This window comes from Lissotriton helveticus, chromosome 7 (assembly GCF_964261635.1).
Source record: "Lissotriton helveticus chromosome 7, aLisHel1.1, whole genome shotgun sequence".
In the NCBI taxonomy this organism is placed as follows: Eukaryota; Metazoa; Chordata; class Amphibia; order Caudata; family Salamandridae; genus Lissotriton; species Lissotriton helveticus.
The window spans coordinates 147,417,347-147,439,339 of record NC_136068.1 but is presented as its reverse complement, the minus strand read 5'-3'; the positions used below and the strand labels follow the sequence as shown (position 1 = coordinate 147,439,339).

General features: G+C 45.0%; 1 protein-coding gene across 4 annotated transcripts in view; it reads right to left on the bottom strand.

Moving 5' to 3' along the window:
- The window catches only part of SYCP2 (synaptonemal complex protein 2), a 2,783,385-nt gene that overhangs the window by 1,360,584 nt on the left and 1,400,808 nt on the right, over window positions 1–21,993 (bottom strand). The window lies entirely within an intron of this gene.

The window sequence follows — 21,993 nt, the reverse complement described above, 5'->3', positions numbered from 1 at the left end:
TTTTTCCCCACACTCGAGGTCTCTGGCTAATAACAAGATAGCTCTTGAACCCTTCTTCATGGCAGTCTTTTCAGTGCTAGCTTTTCTTGGTAAAGATTTAGTAGGAAGGAGAATGAAATGAAATACCCTATATTCTTATCTATACTAATATAATAAAGAGAGAGCCCAAACCTTTGAGGCGGGTAATCTCAGGAACCACAGCACCAATCACAACACCCAATACAGCGTTGGAAAGGGCAGTTGCGGCAGAAGGACAAAGGCTATGCAGACCCCCACCATATACACTTAAAAGGTAAAAGAACCGTGCCAGCAAAGTAGTCCCTTGTGGGCGTGTCTGCGTTGTGCTGTGGGTGTGTGCTGGGGGCGTGACAAACGCTGGGGGCGTGTGGTACGTTCCGCCCTTCATGCCATGTCTCATATCGCGTGCTGTGGACGTGTGCTGGGGGCGTGGGCGTGTGCGGGGCGCGGGATTACAGAAAAAAAAGCGAGTGTTGTGCCCAATATTTCATTGTTTTTTCTTCCCAGGTTCTGTACATTCCAGCTCCAGGTGTCCACCCTGCTCCCTTTAAATACCCCTGCACCCCATAATCATAACCCACCCTTACTCCTTAAAATACCCCATCACCCTTAAACACTAACCCATCTTAACCCTATAAATATCCCCTGTACCCCAAAACCCAAACCTATCCCTAAACCTTAAAAATACCCCTGTACCCCAAAACCCAAACCTAGCCCTGAACCCTATAAATACCCCTGTACCTCAAAACCCAAACCTACCCCTGAACCCTAAAAATACCCCTGTACCCCAAAACCCAAACCTAGCCCTGAACCCTAAAAATATCCCTGAACCCCAAAACCCAAACCTACCCCTGTACCCCAAAACCCAAACCTAGCCCTGAACCCTAAAAATACCCCTGTACCCCAAAACCCATACCTATCCCTAAACCCTAAAAATACCCCTGTACCCCATAACCCAAAACTATATCTGAACCCTTAAAATACCCAAACACCACAAAACATATACCTCAGTACCCCAAAACATATACCCCTATACCCATACTTACCTTATCCAAACATTTAAAAAAAACTTGCTTTTACCATTCATGCATTTACAATGAATTTCGTTGTATATGTATGCGTGGTAAAGCATATAAAATGTAATGCCATGCGTTATAATGGCATTGCGGAGTCATGGTACTTTCGTAATGAAAGTATGCGGAGTTTGGTATGCGGAAAGAAAGTTGCGGAATAATAAGTGTTTACCCTCCTCCGGTAAGTAAATTGGTGGCACGGCGGCCCACATCTCCAGCAACATACTCATATTTTTTCACCACCGATTTGAAAAATGCACAGGTCTCTCTCATTGATGGCCAGCACCGACATACACTTTTAGACACACCTCCCGCCACAAGTTCTAGAATTGCGAACTTTAAAACTGGGGAGCTACGTTCGAATCTCGGCATCGGCTCAACATCTTGTGATTCCAGGCAAATCGCTTTATCTCCCTGTGCCTACCACAAATGAATGTGTTCTTCTGTAATGTAAATTGTGCTCATGCCATGTGTTCGTGTTCGCACTATATAATATTGCAAGGAAAAATAAAGTAGAGAAACTCGAGTTCACACACTACTGAAGGCGCACTCTTAAGTGCATCAGCAGTGCACTGTGAATCGGAGCGTTTCACAGGCCTGTCACAGATAAGAAATGCTATCAAAACGAAATCCTACAAAACAATATACTACTGGCCAGCAGCAATTCATACCCGGACAACGTCTGGACGGGCTGCTAGTATTGTATATTTTCAATTCATTAGGTCGAGCATTCGAGACCCCATCTATATACTTTAGTATATACTTAATATGTGTATGTACTTTGTGGGCTCTGGAGATCAGCCCTAGGGCTTGTCTGCTTCTGCTTAGAGACTTCTTTTTCTTTTCTACTACCTCTATTTAACTGTCTTGATAGAAAATGACCTTCGAGGTCAGTAAAATACCAGAATTGCTTTTTTCTGAGGGACTTTCTTCCTTTTATTTTTCTGGCAACTACCTCTATTTAACTTTCTTGATAGAAAGCGACCAACAGAGGTTAGTAAAATACCAGATTCACTTTAGCATTCTTTAGATAGAAATTGTCTTTCACGAGCACCCGTAGAAATCTGTTTGGTATTTGTCAACATACTTTTCATTCCTGTTTTGTTTACATTCTTAAAGTAAAATGATTCTGGATTGGTTACATTAAACCCTGAAAACTACGGAGATTTCATAGTAAATGTTTTTGAACTACCCTTTGCTGGCGTAGGACAATGTTCCCATTGGTTATACATTAATACATTTCTAGGATTTGCAGATCTGTGCAAGAAATGATGACCATAATGGTTATAACAATATATTTGTTCATAGTCAGATGTACCTTCTAAATATTCATGATTTGTAAATACTGCAGACATTTTGAAGTCTGACATCGTAATATTAACAGTCTCGAAGTCCCAATCATCAGAAAAGGTACTACATGAAACAAAGTCACTTAATGAAATCTTGAGTAAGTGTGGAATCTTCAACAGCTCAGACGGGCAAAAATGTCATAATCCGTTTTGTCCCAAGCTATACCACTAGTTATAGGAACGGCTGTGATGTTCACTGATGACAAGTCTTTTTGTTTACGATGGGATGATTTGTGTGGCTTGAGGAGTAAGTTGATGTTCTTGCTTGCTGTGTCCATTTTGACATATCTTCCATTTATCAGTATTCCCAAAGTTACTACCAGAGTCAACCAAAGCAGAAGAAAAAAGACACCCAACACAATCCAAAATTCAATCCATGGTGATACCAGATACATCTTTTCCAGGTGATGAAAAAGGTATGTTGCTTGTTCTTTCAAAGTTTTTTTTACTGGCGTAGTTTCAGGCTTGCTGGGATCCTCGGAAAAAGTATCAAAGTTAATGAAATAGCCAGGGGCAGTTCTGTCAATTGTTGGGATTGCATCAGGATTAGTTGAAATCGCTGGAACTACAGGATCACTTCTTACATTTGTGTAGTCAGATGCTACTTCATTGTAGACAGGCGTTTCTTGACGAACTGTTATTTGGGTTACAAGAGGTGCAGGTTCCATAGCTTTGTTGCTTAGTCCTTCATTTCGCACTGCAGATTCTTCAAAGGTGATGAGTCTCTCAGTTTGAACCTCTTGGCTAGTAGCCAGAGCTGGGCGTCTGCTTCATTGGCGAAGTCCACTCGGCCTACTGCTTATAATTAAGGCTCTCAGTTTTCCGTTTTTACGGATTTTTACAGATAAATACAGACAGAAAACAATGTGTTTTCTGTCTGCATTTATTTTTAAAAGTGTATAAATACAGAAAAATGTGCTTCTTTTAAGTGACTCTCCATGCTTTCTTTCATGAATTATAGGCCAGCAGCTGAGCAGATGGACAGCATGGGAAAATAAAAAACAGGATGAAATGTCTTTAAATAAAGGAATATGTTAACTTATATTTATGGTAGAGTGCTAATATCTACCAGTGTATGTATTGTGTAATATTTGGCAGCTTAAATAGCTAAAACACGACAGACATCAAAGTATGAGTGCGCGTCTGTCAGTTAAATAGATATGGAAATGTACAGTTTTACAACTTTATACGCAAACACAAAATAAATAGGGATAAATACAGATAAAATGGGGAAAAAATAAATATGGATAAATACAGACGGAAATGGCCCAAAAATAAATTCCATAAAACCGGGAGCCCTACTTATAATCGGCCACATGATGTGGTTTGACCAGGTCGATTGACACAAACCTGTTCTCCATTTTACCAGCAAGGGAAGGCAGCAATACTGTTCTTGATCCGTGGATTGCTAGGACAGGTACTGGTTGTCTGTAAGAAGGCCCAAATTCCTTTTTGTCCGCGATCTTTTCTCTGACTAGATCACCAAGCTTTGGGATCCAGACAGGCCTTGCTGGGATGGTCGTTTTTTCCTCAGTGGTGGTTGGCTTCAGGATCACGTTACTTTGTTTCATTCTTATTTCTTTTAAGTCCTGTAAAACAGCCAACCAATCTTTGATATGAAAGTCTTTTTGGTTCACCACTGATGTCTGACAATCAAGGTCCGCACCAGCATCCTTAGTCCCAAAAAGGACCTCATAAGGAGTGATATCCCCTAGAGATCTTCTTGGCAAGTTGTTAAGACTACGTTGGACACTTGTTAGATGTTTGACCCACCCGTCGCCCGAACCTAATACCCTAGCTGTTATAGATTGCTTTATGTCCCGTTTTTTTCTCTCCACTATCGAATTTCCCTCAGGATGGAATGAACTAGAGTACCGCAATGCAACGCCCGAATTGGCCATGACCTCCTTGTAAGCTCGAGAGCTAAACGCATGACCCTGGTCAGAATGTAGCATGCCGACTGCGTATGTGCCGATAAAGACTCGCAAATCTTTTCTAACAGTTCGAGCGTCAGCCGAGCGTTGAGGCCACATCAAAATGAACCTTGAGCACGAATCTACTGCGACCATGATATATTTATAGTTACCATCCCTTTGTAAGGGACCGCAGTGGTCCAGGTAAACGCAAGCTAAAGGTTTATCTGAAATTAACTGGGGCGTCTGCGCAGGACATTTCACAGTTGAGACTTTCATCTTTTGGCATATTTTACATTCCAAAACATAGTTTCTGGTTTGCTTCCTCATGCGTGGCCACTGTTTTAATAATGACACTCTGGCTGAAACACCTGTATGTGCAGAGGCGAGCCCTTCATGTGCTACTACGATTAGTCCTAATCTATGTTCCATGTTTGGAAATACTCTATCCCCCACTCCAAGGATTCGAGCAAACGGAACATTATTCGCATCAGTTATATATATATGAGTATTTGAGTGGAAACCCTTTAGGTAATGTTTTACCACTGTCTTTGCTTCAAGCATTGACAGCCAGCATTATGTTGCCGTCTATTTACGTAGTTTGAACGAGTGATTGCAGCTACGGAAGCCGTTTGCACAGCTGCCTTTGCAGCTTCATCAGCCAATGAATTCCCTGCAACGTGAACGTCATTACGTTGATGACTCAGTGTATGTATCACGTGAGTGTTTTGTAGTCATTGTCGTAACTGAACTACTTGTTCCCAAAGCATCTTATGCTTAATTGTGCCACCTTTTGCATCTTTGTAACTGTTTTGAATCCAGTTCTGCAAGTATTTATTTTAAGATTAAACACAATAATACGAATCACACACTGTGAGTATGGGGGAATTCGCGGTCTGTATTCTCAAGCGCCATCTTGAATGCTTGTAGTTCAGCTCACTGAGCTGTACAATCTCCTAGAAATTGCATTTTAGTGACCATTGGTCGGAATTTGCCATCGCGCCAACGAACTTTAACGATCGTGCACGTCACACTATAGGCGTGTTTACCCCCCGTAGTGGGTTGAGCTGATCCATCAGTATAAATTATACATTCATACTGTTATAGAGGCAGAATTTCAGTAGGCAGAATACATTCTTGTTCGTATTGTAGAAATGTTTTGTGTTTTCAAATAAGGATCAAAAACGTATTCAACATCTGTTGCAGCAAGAGAATTAACCCATTGTATTCATCTTGGATTTAAAGCTTTAGCATTTGGAATGCTCGCTTTTGTCACTGCCTCTTAGCAGGTACAGGTGTAACGAGTATAATGCGCATACCCTGTGCGAGGGCTCGCTCTTTTGCAACAGCAGTTTGAACAGCTGTCAGAATTATTTCTGTAGATGTGAATTTCGTTTCAGCTTGTGTGTACAAGTGTGATTTGTAAGCTATTGGTACTTTTTCACTTTTGTTAAAAGTTAAGTACGTAAATCCGCATTGTCCTGGAATGATTCAGATCACTAAGTTGCGTAAGTTTACGCAGGTTTGCAAATGTTTTGTTTCCAACATATCTGTTTGCAATGAACACAAAATTTCTGTGTCTTTTTGTGTCCAATGAACCGGTTGAAAATCAGGTTTGATTAATTCGTAGAGAGGTTTAACCATTTCTGGGTAATTTCGAATGTATGTTCTTCCGAAATTCAGGAAACCTAGAATTGACTGTAAGTTTTTCAGCATTTTTGGAGGTTGGAGCAGCGCACAGTTTTCTAAAAAGTTGGCTGCAATGCTTTTGCCTTCACTTGATAACTCATATGGGAGAGGTGTGGCGCCGCGGCCAGGGTCACTGACTCTGGAATCTGGGGATCACGGTTCGAACCCCGGGGCTGGCAGCAGATTAGCCCAGCACCATGTGACTCTGGGCAATAGCTTGCTTAATCTTCCCAACGGCCCCCAGCGCCTAGAGACCCTAACGGGTGATGGTTCGCGCTTTACAAATGTGTATTATTATTATTATTATTATATCCTAAAAAAAGGACATTGAGGTTGGCAATTCTTGATTTCTTAAAAATGAATTTGTACCCTTCAGAGGTGAAGCCCAGTATAATGGTGTTCACCCTGTTCAAGTGCCTATCCAGGTCATCGTCTGTTAGATAGATGTCATCTATATGATTATGCTTCATCATCATACGTTTGTAGTAACTCTGTTACCCTCGCTGAGAATAAACCAGGGCTATTCTTGAATCCCTGAGGGAGACGACAGAAGTGACTATAGTGATGGCTTTCCTTAAATTTAGAGGAATGACTATAGCATCCTCGTCTATTTCTTGGAAACCTGTATAGTTTAAAACTCCATTGGCTGGGTCAGACGCAGCTCCCCCGTCCTTGGTGTTGTTGCCGTTTGTTCGACATTGTTCAATGAAAGTTGCAGAGCAAGTTTCAAGGAAACAAAGATAAGGTACACAATATTTTGGAACACTGTATCCTTCAACGTTGAACAAACCAAAAAGCTAATACATAGGATTTTTCATCCTACTCAGCTCAGTATTTATTTCTTTACCCACTCCAGACGTCTATTGGAGTATTACGGAAAAAAGAGGTCTCTGAGAAAAGCACGACTGAGTTACTGCAGTATCTAGCGTTAAATTAGTGCCTTACCAAACCGTTGAGCGCCATGTAGTGTAGTTCCTATATTCCCAATAGGCTCTGCGCATTGGAATAATATACACTATAGATTTGACATAGGACTGAGGTCAGTATGTCTCTATCGAGTATACTAAACTTAACCCCTTCGCTGCTGCCGTCGGCCGTCGCACGAGCTACCTCCCTGGTGCTGCGCACGTCCAACGGCCGACGTGGCCGCACCCGTTTCTTCGAACGTTCAGCACTCGCGCTGAACGTTCGAAGCAGTTAACGGGTTAATTGTGAGTGCCAGCTAGCTCAGAGGTCACTAGAAACTTTGTTAAATACACAAGAAGGGATTAGTTTCTGACAACCGCATAAACATGACAACTTTGTTTCCCCAAGAATAAAACGTTTCTTCAGAGTCGTGGAAACAATAGATAACTATTTTACTCAGTCAATCGAGCATGCTTCGTTTCTGAATTGCATAAAACAGACAGAATGCAAAGTATAATGCGTACAGCGTAAACAGTAATATACAATAATACTGTAATAGCATTGACTGTTGCTATGACATATAAAATACATACATAAATAACACAGGCTAAAATACTCAACTGGTGCTTCTAAAATACGCCTACCCCAATGTAACTAACCTAGGTCTAGTACGCGGGGAAGAAGTAAGTGTGCTCTTTAGCATAGGTTTAGTTTTTGCCAAGAATTGCCAAGGTTTCTCTAGGTTCTAATCAGCTCCATACCTTAGAATGAGAGAGGTTGCTATCTCTTTCACGGACTCGATTTTCCAACACCCCGCAAGGGGAGTCAGAAACACTGGAGCTAGATTTCTCGGCAGAGGGGAACAGCTTCTGATCAGTGCGTCAGCTGGAGAGTTGGCTTCCTTCGGCACTTGCTGTAGTGAGCTGCGTCGTGCACGTAGGTAGTCGAACTGCACCGAATATTTATACCTTGAAGGTGTTTTAGGAATGCCAGCTTTGACGTAAAGTCGGGCATATGAACGTCATAAATGAACCCCGAAGGAATAGATGTTCATTGTAAAATAACTGAGTTCTTGGAGAAATCAATATTCAAGCTAGGGGAAGTCCCTAACGGCTTAAGAGTCTGGTTTTCCAAGAAATCATTGTGACGTAGATGAACGGATTGAAGTAGCCATGCCTGTATTTGGGCAGCATAAGCTATGCCTAAATAAGGACTGCATTTCTATACCTATATAAGGGCAACGTGAATTGTACCTATATAAGGGCATGAATCGGGAAATTCAATTGGACTCTAAAATCGAACACAACACTATCCTTCAAGGTGGTGGCTTATGAAGGGGTTTGATCATTCCTACAGTAATGTACATCATTTCACTATATCTTCCACCACCTTATCATCTGTTCATCGGTTTCATGTGAAGCTGCAAGGGCTCACTCTTGTATATCTTTCATACACCTCCTTATTCGAGGTTTGGGTGAGTGCAGCCAGTGCATGGATAGTCACTAACAATATGTCTGACCTTTACGGTTGTCTGTTTTGGGAGTAGACCCAATAGGCATACCATTAGGGGCTAAAACAAACAGTCTATAAGTCAATAGTGTGCTCTAGTTTGTATTTCCTCTCACAATTTGTAGTTCGTGGAACATGCTAAAGTTGTGTGCTGGCATCTCCCATATCTGGGGCATGCAGAAGTGCTGCCTGGGTATATCTTTCTCAGTATTTTGTCAAACTTGTATTTTCTGTACAAGTAATTAATATGCAACATTATACTGGAATTGCTGGAAATATATTTTATGCATGTACTTGCCTGTACCCATTGTTCTTTCATCAGGAAGTGCTGACACAGTTATTGCACAACTTTGTCGTGACTGGAGCCCAAGAAACCAGTGACATGTTCTGTGGGTCTTTTTGCAGTCATTGCATGGACTGAAATCCTATCTTTATTGTGGGAGACAACTTCTTTGGCCCACAGTTTGAGGTTAATTTTGAAGTCGTCAGAAAACAAACAAAGATGGGAGAGGACCACTGGATCCTTGTCAAAGAGTGTAAAAGAAAGGAACTGACTTCAGACAGTATGGGTGAGGCTTACAGATAGCGGTTCGGAATAACAGCACATCCACATGCCACCACTTATCAGCACCCTGGAGCAGTGCTGAAAAAAGTCTCAGAATACAGGCTAGAGCCTAGGGATATTCTAAAGGTGATGAATCGGCAATTAGAAGCATCGATCAGTAATCACTTTGCAAGTTTGTTGGGTGGTCTAACCCAGGGTTAATCCTAGAAAATACTGAGCAGTTGTCCAACCTAAAGCAAAATCTGCCTTTGCCTCATAGCTGACATGCCTGACATATGATATTAGAAAGGGGGCTTGTGGTACCCCTCAATAATTTATGGGAAAGGTTTTCGGATATAGATCATTCTGAAGAGTTTTGGGCTAACAACATTGGTCAGAGCCAATGAGCTGCAGTACTACTTTGCAGGGGGCTTTTGAGATTTCCCTTACGACACCTGTTGGACTTGGCCCTTCTGGCAGGTTCACCCCTAATCTTTTTTGCTTTTAATTGTGACTTGGTGTTAGTGATTTTTTGCTTCTGCGCACTTTACCACTGTGTCCCAGGGTAAAGTGCGTGCGTGTGGTGAGGTTGGCCTGCCCTCCCATAGGAATGCATGGGGAATGTATGTGTCCATGTTAGTTCCTGATGTGTGGGGAGTGCAGACTCGAGTTTGGTATGTGCAAACTCGTGAGAGTGAATGCTGCACGATGATGTGTGCGGCGTTCATGTGTCTAGTGTGAAAGTGCCACTTCTAGAAGTTGGCATGTTTGTGTAATTTATGTGAATTGGCTGTCTGGCTTGTGATTGGCTGGAGCTGGCTGGTGAGTCTGGTTCCAGGAGTCAGGATGGGTCTGCCCCCGTGGTGAGTGGAGAGATCTGCATGATTGATGTGAGGGAGGAGTGCACCTGGGACCTGAATAGGGCTGGGTTTTCCCTACACAATGCTGGCTCCGCCCCTGTGGTGCGACTGATGACCCTAGCCTGTCCGGTGAATGGGAAGAGAGTCTGAGCAAAACAAAGTGCACCAAAACCAGCTGCGTCTGTTTTTTCCCCCACCCTGCACCCTAGAGACAAAGGCATTTTGTGTATAAAATAAGGCTGTGACCTCATGTTCAATGTTCTTGTGCTCAACTTGAATCTACCAGGTGCGTGCTGCTGCTGGGGCCCAGGGGAAGGCTTGCCTCCCTGGGCCCTGCCCAGCCCCTGGGTGCCTAGGATGACTGGGGGACTCTTGTACTTTTTGGATTCCTGACAGAGGGGTTTTTACTGATGGTGGGGCCCAGGAGGGACCGCCATGGCGTCTGTCTCCTTGCTGGAGTGCCCTGTGTGCTGCCCCCTGGGCCCTGCATTGCCTCCCTGACCTCCAGAACTTTTGCTGTGCCTTTTCCTTGCCCCAGGGCTGTGTCTGCCTCTAGCGCCTGGAAGCGCTACATTCCCCTTTGCCCAGCTGATGGAGAGCGCGTGGTGTACTTTGGGAGTGCTCCTGTCTCCCCCTGGCAGCGCTGGGCTGCGATCGCCACTGTCCCGGTATTGCAGGTGCCCACCCTGCGTTGTGGCCGATCCGGCATTATTGCCTTGATATTTTTTACTGCGGGTGCCCACCCCGCTTACTGGTGTCCTTAACGGGTGCCCACCCCGTTTCTGCTTTTATTTTCAAAACCGAGGGTGCTCAACCCTCATTTTGCCCCCGTAAAATCACTGCCGCGGCCCTCGCATCAAGTCCCGGTCCCGAGATGGGGGACCGGGCGAAGCGGGCGCATGGTGAAGGCAGGGCTCCCATGAGGAGAGAGAGCCCCGCCGAGCGCTACCGCCGCCCGGAGACAGAGATCCCCGCGATGGCACCCAGCGAAGAGGAGCCCTGCAGACCCGGTGAGTGGGGCTCTGTTTCTGCAGTGCTGGGGGACCTTTTAGTTAGAGCCCGAGGCTCCACCAACAAAGGGGGCATGTTTGTTATTCCCTGAGTCCCCCCGAGAGGGGACTCCAACGAAGCGGACATTGTTATTTTAGAGCCTGTCGGGCTCCAACGATCACGGGGGCATTTTCAGAGGGTAGAGCGGCCCCAGTTGGCAGCGGGCCGCTCCCCCATGTTAGTGGCATTATGGCTGAGAGCCCACGAGGTTCCTGGGAGCATTGGTATTTCGAGCTCGAGAGGCTCCTACATCCAGGGGACATTTGTTTCTCAAAAGGGCTCGCTTGGCCCAGGGGCCACCATTGTCTCACAGAGCCCGGTGTGGCTCCCATACTTGGCCCAGGTTTGTTGTGAGAGTCTAGAGGGCTCCCCTGTGAGCTACATGTATTTCCAGAGCCAGGTGGCTCAGTTTGGCGCAGTCCTTGCTCCTACGGGCCAGTGAGGGCCCCTGTCGCAGTTTGCTTCACAGCTGCCCAGCAAGTAGTGGGCAGCTGCACCGTTTAGGCTTTTATTCCTAGGGGACATGTTCTTTTGGACTCAGGAGTGAGTCGCATTCCTTCGCCCTACCTTGGCCTTCCCCAGCTGCGCAGCACTTAGTGCCAGCTGCAGCGTTTAGGCCCCTTGCTATTGTCCCCAGCTGCCCAGCAAGTAGTGGGCAGCTGCTATGTTTAGGTTTTGGCGCAGTGGCGCAACCTGGACTTGGATGTGAGTTATGTGCTATGTGATCCTTGCGCAATTTGTGATTACCTGCTAATGTGTTTTTATGCATCATGTGTCTTACCTACACCGCTGAATGTGTTTTTATGCATCATGTGTCTTACCTACACCGCTGAATGTGTTTTTATGCGTCATGTGTCTTACCTACACCGCTGAATGTGTTTTTATGCGTCATGTGTCTTACCTACACCGCTGAAGAAATGCGTTACTTACCTGTAACAGCAGTTATTCAGTATTGGTGTCTTTCATAGATTCACATGCCTGAATCATTCCCCGTCGTCGAGATGGGAGCCCCGGTAATAGAAAAGTAATGTCCTATAGACATACATAGAGAAAAATAGGCCTAAGGGCCTTGCCTTAGTAGCCTATCTATGTCCTTTTGTAAAAAGGACCAAATTTCCAAAGGTAGCCAATCAGCTACCACCTCCCTCTAGAACCTTCCTGCCAGGAGCCTCAGTCTCTCAGATTTTCGTACGCACCAAGCTAGGTAGACGTAACATATGCTCTGTAGTGAGAGATGAGTCCTTCCTGGGGAGGTGGGAGGGTTGCATGTGAATCTATGAAAGACACCAATACTGGATAACTGCTGTTACAGGTAAGTAACGCATTTCTTATCCAGTATTATGGGTGTCTTTCATAGATTCACATGCCTGAATCAGAATAGCAAGCAATACATTATGCACATATGCGATGGAATATAACAAGCTGAGATAATACATATCATGTGACTAGATACCATCAGTAATATAAAGAGTAAAGTAAATAAATGTGCATACCATTGCAGGACGGTGGGAAGTAGGAAGGCTCATCTTACTGGAAGAGATGGCGAAGTACAGCTTGGCCCACAGCTGCATCCTGCATCAGTTCCGTGTCCAGGCAGTAGTGTCTGGTAAAGGTGTGCGGCGATTTCCAGGTGGCCGCTCTGCAGATGTCCAGAATCGGTACACCAGCGAATAGTGCTGCCGATGTGGACACAGCTCTCGTGGAATGTGCTTGGACTGAGGAATGTAATGGACGTCCGGCTTTGTCATGACAAAATGCAATTGTTGCCGATATCCATCTGGAAATGGATTGTTTGGAGAGTGGCATGCCTTTTCTCGGCCTGCTGAAGGCAACGAAAAGTTGTTTGGTCTTTCTGAAAGCTTTCGTTTTGTCCAGGTAAAATTTTAGACATCTCTTAATGTCCAAAGAGTGAAGAGATCTTTCCGCCACTGTGCCTGGGTTCGGGAAGAATGAGTGAAGCACAAGTGGTTCATTGAGATGGAAGTCCGAGGGGACTTTAGGAATGAAACGGGGGTTGGTTCTCAATATGACTCTGTCCTCTCGAAATTGCAAGAAAGGATCCTGTATCGAAAGAGCTTGCAACTCACTGACTCTTCTGGCTGATGTTAAAGCTAAAAGAAGTGCAGTTTTCCAGGAAATGTATTTGATTTCAGCCCTATGGATAGGTTCAAATGGATGTTTCATTAATTGATTGAGTACAATATTCAGATGCCACGTTGGTGGTATTCGTCTTGGTCTAGGGAAAGATCTGTAAAGCCCTTTAAGAAACTGTTTTATCAGTCTGTTGGACCATAGTGAAGGGCCTTTTGAAGACCTTGTGAAGCGTGAGATTGCTGCCAGGTGTACCCTGATGGAAGCATGCGCAAGACCTGTTTGGGCTAGATGCAGGAGATAAGGCAGTATCTGCTCTGGAGTGATCCTGAAAGGGTGTATATTGTTGTCTTTACACCAAATACAAAATCGTTTCCATTTCAAGGAATAAGTTTTGTTCGTGCTAACTGCTCGTGCTTTAGCTAGGACTTCCTTGCACTCCTGCGGGATGCTTAGGTGACAGAATTCTCGGTACTCAGGAGCCAAGCCGATAATCTGAGAGATTTCAGATTCGGGTGGAGTATCTGGCCTTTGGACATCGAGAGTAGAGAGGGATGTTGAGGCAGTTGGATTGATGGACGGACTGAGAGGCGACGGAGGTCCGCGAACCAATGTTGTCTCGGCCAGTATGGGGCAATGAGAATCAATGTGCAATGTTCCATTTTCATCTTCCGGATGACTCTGCTCATCAGGGGAAATGGCGGAAATGCGTACGCAAACACGTTGCGCCATGCGATGGAAAATGCATTTCCTAATGACCCCTGTTGGGGATGCCAACTTGCGAAGCTGTGGCATTTTTTGTTCTCCTTGGTGGCGAAGAGGTCTATTTGTGGTTTTCCCCATGCCGAGAAGATGTTGTCTAGAACTTGTTGGTTCAGTTCCCATTCGTGGGACATTGACCTCTGTCTGCTGAGAGCGTCTGCTATGACGTTGTCTTTTCCTGGGACATACTCTGATGTTAATGTGATGTTGTTGAGCAGTAGCCAGTTCCAAATTTTTTGTGATTCGCGAGACAGCGCCAGCGAGCATGTCCCTCCCTGCTTGTTTAAGTAGTGCATTGTGGTCGTGTTGTCCGTCCTCACTAGCACTGCTGAATTTTTGATGCGAGGGAGGAATGCCTGCAGGGAGTGAAGGACTGCACGTAGTTCTAGGAGGTTGATATGCAGAGCCTTCTCTTGCTCCGACCATCTGCCGCTGATTTGTAAGTCTTGAAGGACTGCACCCCATCCTTCGAGAGATGCGTCCGTCGTTATGACGTGTGGAGTTTCTGTTAACAAGAACGTGAGACCTTTGGATAGGTTCTTGAGCTTCGTCCACCAACCCAGCGTCTCGGATATTTGTCGAGTGACGACAATGTGATCCTCGAAGGAATCTGTACATTGGGTCCACTGTTTGGTCAGGGCCTCCTGAAAGGGGCGCATTCTGAGCCGACAGTGAGGGATGAGTAGAATGCAGGAAGACATCATCCCTAGAAGAGATTTGAAAATCCTTACTTTGATGGTTGGTTTTGAAGATATTGCGGTAGCTAGAGTCATCAGTTTGTTTTTTCTTTCCAGAGACGGGAAAGCTTTGGAGGAAATGGTGTTTATAGTGGCCCCCAGAAATGTGATTATCCTGGTGGGTTGTAAAGTAGATTTTTCGAAGTTGAGAGTCAAGCCTAGGTTCCGGAAAATATCGAGACAGGCGTTGGAAGAGAGCTGCGCGTCGGTGAGAGACGGTGCTTTCACCAGCCAGTCATCCAGGTAGGGGAAGACCTGGTGATTCTGTTGTCTCAGGTAAGCTGCCACAGGAGCCAGGCACTTTGTAAAAATGCGAGGCGCTGATTTGAGGCCAAATGGGAGGACACAAAATTGGTAGTGGAGACCTGCTACTTCGAATCGTAGGAATTTTTTGTGTCGTCTGTGTATTGGGACATGGTAATATGCATCTTGCAGGTCCAAAGATGTCATAAAGTCTCCTTCCTCCAGGGAGCCTAGGATTTCCTGGATAGTCACCATTCGAAACGATTGGCTTTTCAGGAAGGCATTGAGCGCCCTGAGATCTAGAATGGGCCTCCATTTCTTCTTTTTCTGTTGGATTAAAAAGAAGCGGGAATAAAATCCCTTTCCCTTTTGAGCTGATGGGACTCGCTCTATTGCTCCCTTTTTTATCATGGAAGAGATTTCCTTCAGTAACATACGAAGGTGTTTGTGATGATGTTTGTGAGGAGGGGTTAACGGTGGTATGGAGTTGAATTCCAAGGTGTGACCGTGTTGAATCAATTGTAGTACCCACCGATCCGTCGTAATCATTTTCCAATTTTGGAGGAAATGTGTCAGCTTGCCACCAATTTTGAGCGGACAGGATGGTGGGGGGACTGGCTGCGGGAAATGGTCATTGTCTTCCGCAAGCCGTTTTCTTTTGCGATTTGCCCCTGAAGTTCTGTCTCCCGTAGGGGGTCTGACGACTTTGTTGTTGCTGTCGCTGCGGGTATTGTGAGCGATTTTGATTATATGAGTATGTGGATTTGCCTTGATAGGATCCTCTGTATGTGGATTGTCCTCTTCCTCTGTGCCCTCGAAAGGACTGGTTTCTGAATTGTAAAGTCCCGAGGGCCCTTGCAGTATCGGTGTCTTTCTTAATCGTCTGCAAGGCTTCATCTATTTTAGCTCCAAATAGTAGTTGTCCGTCATAGGGCATATCTACAACTTTGGTTTGTACCTCTTGCCTGAAGGACGTCGCTTTGAGTCTGCGCAAAACTGCGGCGCCTGCAAGCTGTCTGAAGCCTGTCATGGCGACATCGACAGCTGAATCTATGATTTCTGATGCTGACATTTGACCTTCATGAAGGAGTGCCTGGACCTCATTTTTCAAGTCGTCAGGCACGTGCGTGAGATATGGAGCAATATCTTCCCATAGTTGCCTATTGTATCTGCCCAGCAGAGCAATGGCGTTGGCCACTTTGACCGTCATGGCTGACGTTGTGGAGAAGCGTTTGCCTATGCCATCCAATTTCCTGCCCTCCTTGTCTGGTGGTGCTGACAGTGGCGAGGATGGGTTTCTGGAGTTCTTCTGGGCGGCTTGAGTGACGACCGAATCTGGTTTTGGATGTGAATTAAAACAAGTGGCTGCCGTTGACGGAGCTCTGTATTTTTTGTCCAGTCTAGGGACCACTATTGAAACAGATGCAGGAGTTTGCATGAGTTGTAGCCCCTGTTCCCAGATATGTTCTATTATGGGAATGGACCGTGCCTCCTTCCTTATGGGGTCTTTGAAGTCATACAAGAAACAATCCGTTACTTTTGTTTCCATTGCCATGTGAAATCTAGTGGCCGCTCTCTCTATTAAATTGTGGAATCCACCGATATCCACTGGTGGAGAGTCTGATGTGCTGGGTTCCGGTGTGGCCGGAGAATGAGCAACGTAATCCTCATCATCTCTGTTTTGAGAGAGGTCATCTCTAACCTCACCTTCCTCAGGAGGTTCGTCGTCATCATCAGAGGATTGTATGTTGTGAACCTGTTCATTGTCTTGAGGAATAACCAAAGGTGCTGGTCTTGTCCTTGGTGATCTTTGCTGTTTGGAAGATTCTTGAGAATTGTCATGTGAAGGTGACGCCGACGATTCTGGGAATCGCTTTTTATAGTCTGTGATCAGGAATTGAAGATCATTAACTATCTCAGCCGGCAATACGATCATTGGAGTGACTTGAGTATGTACCTGAGCCCGAACAGTTTCTTCCGTAAAAATAACATCATCTCCGTCATCGTCAGTACTCTGGCATTTGACATTGAGATCTGACGGGCTAGTAGCTTGTTCGAATTGTTCATCATCTGATTCGTCAGCTTGTAGTATGTGAGAAGGAAGCAGTGATTGAACCCTACTGGGTGATGTCAATTCGGGCGTAATAGGGAGTTTGGTGACCTTTTTTGAAGGAATTAACTCCGCTTTTTTCCATGGCGTCGATGATGTCGTCGTCGACGAGGTCGTCGACGGTGTCGTCGACGGTATCGACGTCGATCGTTTTTCAAGCGTCGAGTGTCCCTTCGCCGATGAAGCTGTCGTCGACGTGGCGGTCGTCGACGGTGCGGCTGTCGACGATGTCTTCGTCGACGCGATCGTCGACGGTGCCTTCGCCGTCGTCGATGCGGTCGTCGACGGTACTTTCGCTGTCGTCGATGTGGTCATCGACGGCAGTTTTGTCGTCGGCGGCGTAGTAGCCGTCGACGGTGCATTTGTCGTCGGCGGTGCTCCTACCGTCGTCGGTGTCTTCGTCGACGATGCGGTGGACGTCGACTGAATTCTCGTCGACGATGTCGGTGTTTTCTGTTTCGTCGACGTCGACGGTGATGACGACGGAGATTTGACAAACGATTGCTGTTTTTTAATAAGTACAATCGACGATATTGGCTTACCCGTCGTCGACGAGTGGGTGGTCGTCGTCGTTGAAGTCAAGGCTGACGATGCCACCGTCGTCGAGACTGTCGTCGTCGATGTGGAAACATAGTTCGTTTTTCTTGAAGAGAATGTCATGGAAGTAGACGACGAGGACTGCGATGGCTTTCTGAAGGTTGCAGCATCCTTCACAGACGTGTCAGATCTTGCCTCAGAAGACTTTGAAGTAGTCTTTTTGTGAGGGACGTCTGGATGGCCAGGGGAAGCCTCCCTTGGCCTTTTTAAGGACAGTTTTGAGGAAACTGAAGCCATTTCACTGCCCTCCGAGGAGAGCACCTCATCATCTCTGGTTTTGAGTCTGTTCAACCAGAGGAGCAGTCTGCCTTCTCTATCCTTAAGTGTTTTGGAAGAGAATGTTCTACATACCCTGCAGTCCTTTACTGTGTGGTCAGGGTAGAGGCAGTAGAGGCAAGTCTCATGCTTGTCGTCGACGTGCAGTCTCTTCTTGCCACAAGAAGAACAAGCTCTGAAGAGTCCTTTTTTCTGTTGTTCAGCCATAGTTGAAATATAATCCAAGTTTTTTGAAGAAAAGTAGAGAATTTGAAGAAACCTGAGGAGAGCTCAGGTGGGGACTCCCTAGCACAACGTGCGGTAGAAAATCTGAGAGACTGAGGCTCCTGGCAGGAAGGTTCTAGAGGGAGGTGGTAGCTGATTGGCTACCTTTGGAAATTTGGTCCTTTTTACAAAAGGACATAGATAGGCTACTAAGGCAAGGCCCTTAGGCCTATTTTTCTCTATGTATGTCTATAGGACATTACTTTTCTATTACCGGGGCTCCCATCTCGCCGACGGGGAATGATTCAGGCATGTGAATCTATGAAAGACACCCATAATACTGGATAATGTGTTTTTATGCATCATGTATCTTACCTACACCGCTGAATGTGTTTTTATGCATCATGTGTCTTACCTATACCTCTGAAGGTGTTTTCATGCGTAGGTGGTACTTACCTTTTACCAGTGGTTACTGGTTGTGTGCTACATTTTGTTATTTGGTGCTACAGTTATTATATGTGCTATGTGCTAAGCGTTATTCCTAAAAAGTGCTTATTCCTGACAGTGGTCCATGTGGCCCTGTTCCATGTATATAATCCCCTGTAAATTCTGCCCGTGCCTATGGCACAGTGTAAATTGTGTGTTTCTTATCTAATGTGTTTGGTACAATACAAAGGCTATTTTTATATAAAAACCTTGTGTGGAGTTCCTTTTGTGGGGGGCCTGGGATGTTGTTGCTGGTGGGTACGTGCGCAAATACTTAACTTACATTGCCTCAGGGGTAAGCCTTACTGCTCATGTCATGCTACCAAGGAGGTGAGCAGGGGTTATCTTGGCGTGTAACTCCCTTGCCCTGACTAGAGTGGGGGTTTCTGCCTGGTTTTGGCGCCAGCCTTAGCCAACCGGAAATCCCATTTCTAACAACCCCATTGGTAAATGTAATGGGAAATAGAACACTTTAAAGCCAAGTAGGCAAGCAACATTGATCAGAAATGGGTATAGCTTCACTAGCAATATTCTTTAAACAGGAATATATGTGTCACATAATCGATTTTTGAATACATTTAATTTCAGTATTGGTAGATAAAATATAGATTTATAATTATTCATAGATGAAAAAAGAATTACACATGTATCCATTATTTAGGACATATAAGTGGTCAACAAGGATAGGTTTCTGAACTGTAATCCCAGTATTTCCTATGGGGAATCTCTATTGAGTCATAAGAACTGAATGGTCCCACCCACATGCGGGGATCCTGGAACACTTTTCATAGTCTGCCCAGATGTAAATGTGAAAAACGCGCCTGAGCCTCTAAGGAACATCTAGAGAATGGAGAGGCCTTTCAGCAGGTGTGGAAGGGTGCTGAGAGAAAGTAGGCAAGGAAGTGGTTTGATTAAAGAGAAAGCCCAAAATGACTTGGTTTGATTAACGAGAAAGCCCAAAATGACTTTAGGTAGGAATTTTGGATGAGTTCTCATAACCTCCTTACTGGAATGAAGAACGCTGTATGGTTCACAAGAACATAGCACCTTGATTTCGCTAACTCTACGTGCTGATGTGATTGCTATGAGGGAAGCAATTTTCCAAGAGAGGTGTTGCATGGATGCTTTGTGAATGGGCTCAAAAGGAGCCTGCATGAGGCATAAGATGACTATATTGAGCTCCCATGGAGGAGATGGATGCCTTATGGGAGGAAAAACTGTTTTCTACCCTTCTAAAAAATCTGTGATAATGGGAATTTTGAAAAAATAGGTTTGTGAAGGGCATTTCCTGTAGGCAGTAATTAACCCTTTCGACGCTGATGACGGAACCGCTCCGTCATCAGCTGCGGTGGCGCTGTGCTGATGACGGAGCGGTTCCGTCATGGCCCTGCCGCCGCGCCTGCGCTGGGCGTTCTATTGAGCGGGCAGGGCCATGACGGAACCGCTCCGTCATGAGCACAGCCCAACCGCGGCTGATGACGGAGCGGTTCCGTCACCAGCGTGCGGCCGCCGCGCGGCCGCCCTGCCCGTTTAGCACTGCGGCGGAATAGCCGCCGCAGTGAAGGTATTAAGGCCAAATTAACTTTTATCAAAAGAATTGTAAGCCTGATTTGGGAAGATGAAGTAAGTATAGAAGAATTGTATCTTTTTGGCAGGTTGTTGAATTTACTTTCTTGCCAGAACACCAAATACAAAATCTCATCCATTTGAAAGCATATGATGAATGTTCCAAAGGTCGTTTGGCCTCTTTGGAAATGTTCATACATTCATGTGGAAGGTTCTAATGTCCATACTAAACTAGTTCAGGAGCCATGCTGCCAAACTCAAATATCCTGGAGTACTCAGTGTCCGGGGATGATGGTAGATGTCTTGGCCTTGACTTCTCTAACTTTACCACATGTCTAGATGGTCTTGATGCCGACAGACCACTCGATGTTGACTTTCTCCTACATCTCAATGTTGATGCACTCCTCAATGTCAATCTTCTTCTATGTCTCATTGTTGACACACACCTTGACGTCAAACTTTTCTTCAACTCAACGTTGTAGTCTCATTCGACGTTAACCATATATGTCTCGATGTTGACCGTCGTCTCTGCTTCTACTTTAACCCAGCCCTCGATAACGATCATGCAGAGATCATACTTTGTCTCGACGTCGATCTGGAACTATGCCATTTTCGCAGGGGGCTTCTCTTTTTGGATCTCCCACGCCTGGAGTCCTAAGGAAGGTGGAAGAGCCCTGGTAGAGGACTGACCCTCTCCCTGCTCTCTGGATGTAGCACCTTCTCATTACAACTGCTGCCTCTGTCCCTCCACTGTCCCATAAAGGCAAATCTTTTCCCTTTCCCTTAGGATGCGCTTGGTAAACTTCCTGCAGTGTGGACATATGTCAAGAACATGGTTCTCAGGAAGGCAGATGATGCAGACACCATGAGGATCTGACTTGGCCGTCTTTCTTCCACAGGCAGAACACTTGTCAAATAAAGAAAGCATTTTATTTGACGAATGGAAATAATTTTCTGTCAGAAAAAGGCAGAAAAACCTTGAGATAGATTAAATCCATCAAGTAAAACAGTTTTCAAAAATTTCCTAGTGAGATTTTTGATGAAAAAAGCTGAAAAGGCCGAGCTCAGTGCTCCAAGATCCTGTCACCAGGAGCCAGAAATAAGAGCTGGAGCAACTGCTGGTCTCTGGACCCATAAAGGCGCAAACACTGTTTTCATATTTACATGGGGACAACTTATAGGGCTACTCTGTCCTCTTTTCCTCCAGCCTTCAATTTTAATAAAAATGGTTTGTGAAAGATATTTTTTTAAACCAAATACCTTTTTAACAATCTTCTGACCTTAAATATATATATACATATATATTTGTTACCCTTTTTTAAATGAAATCTGAAAAAATTGGCCAATATAGCCTTTCTTATAGGCTGCGCAATATTCTTAACCTAAGTGTTTTTACGCCCTTCCTGAAGAAAGGCAAACATCTACACTTAAGAAGATATATTATGAAGAGTGCTCCGGGATCCCTGCACGTGGGCGGGACTATTCAGTGCTTATGACTATCAATTGAGATCCCCTGATAGAGAAGGTCATTTACGTGACTGACTCTGACACAAACAGGACATGTAAAAATTAGGACAGTTACGAACATTAACATGAAAGCCGTGCCTGTCAAACTACAGTCTCCCAAAATATTATGTGTTTAATGTGCAGTGGTAACGGTCTAAGCAGCATAATGTTTCTTTATGGGAGGTTTGGATATCTTCCCAAATACTTTCTTTGCAAAATGATGGGTGAATGGTGTATTTTATAGGGACCTCAAAAGTCCAGAACACATGTTCTCATGACCACAAAGTCCAAATGGGTTGTGTTTGGAGTTACAGTGCAGCCTATGGTATACAGCATAGCCGTGGGGGAGAGGTGATGGGGGCTTTATCTTGCTTTTTCTGTACTTAAAATGAAGTAGAGGAAAAGTGTCACTTTGGCACCTGACACCCAAGGCTCACTTTTATGGCCCCATAGTCTTTGAAGCAATACCAGATCTCACCTTTTGGGCAAGGCAAGAGAAAGGTC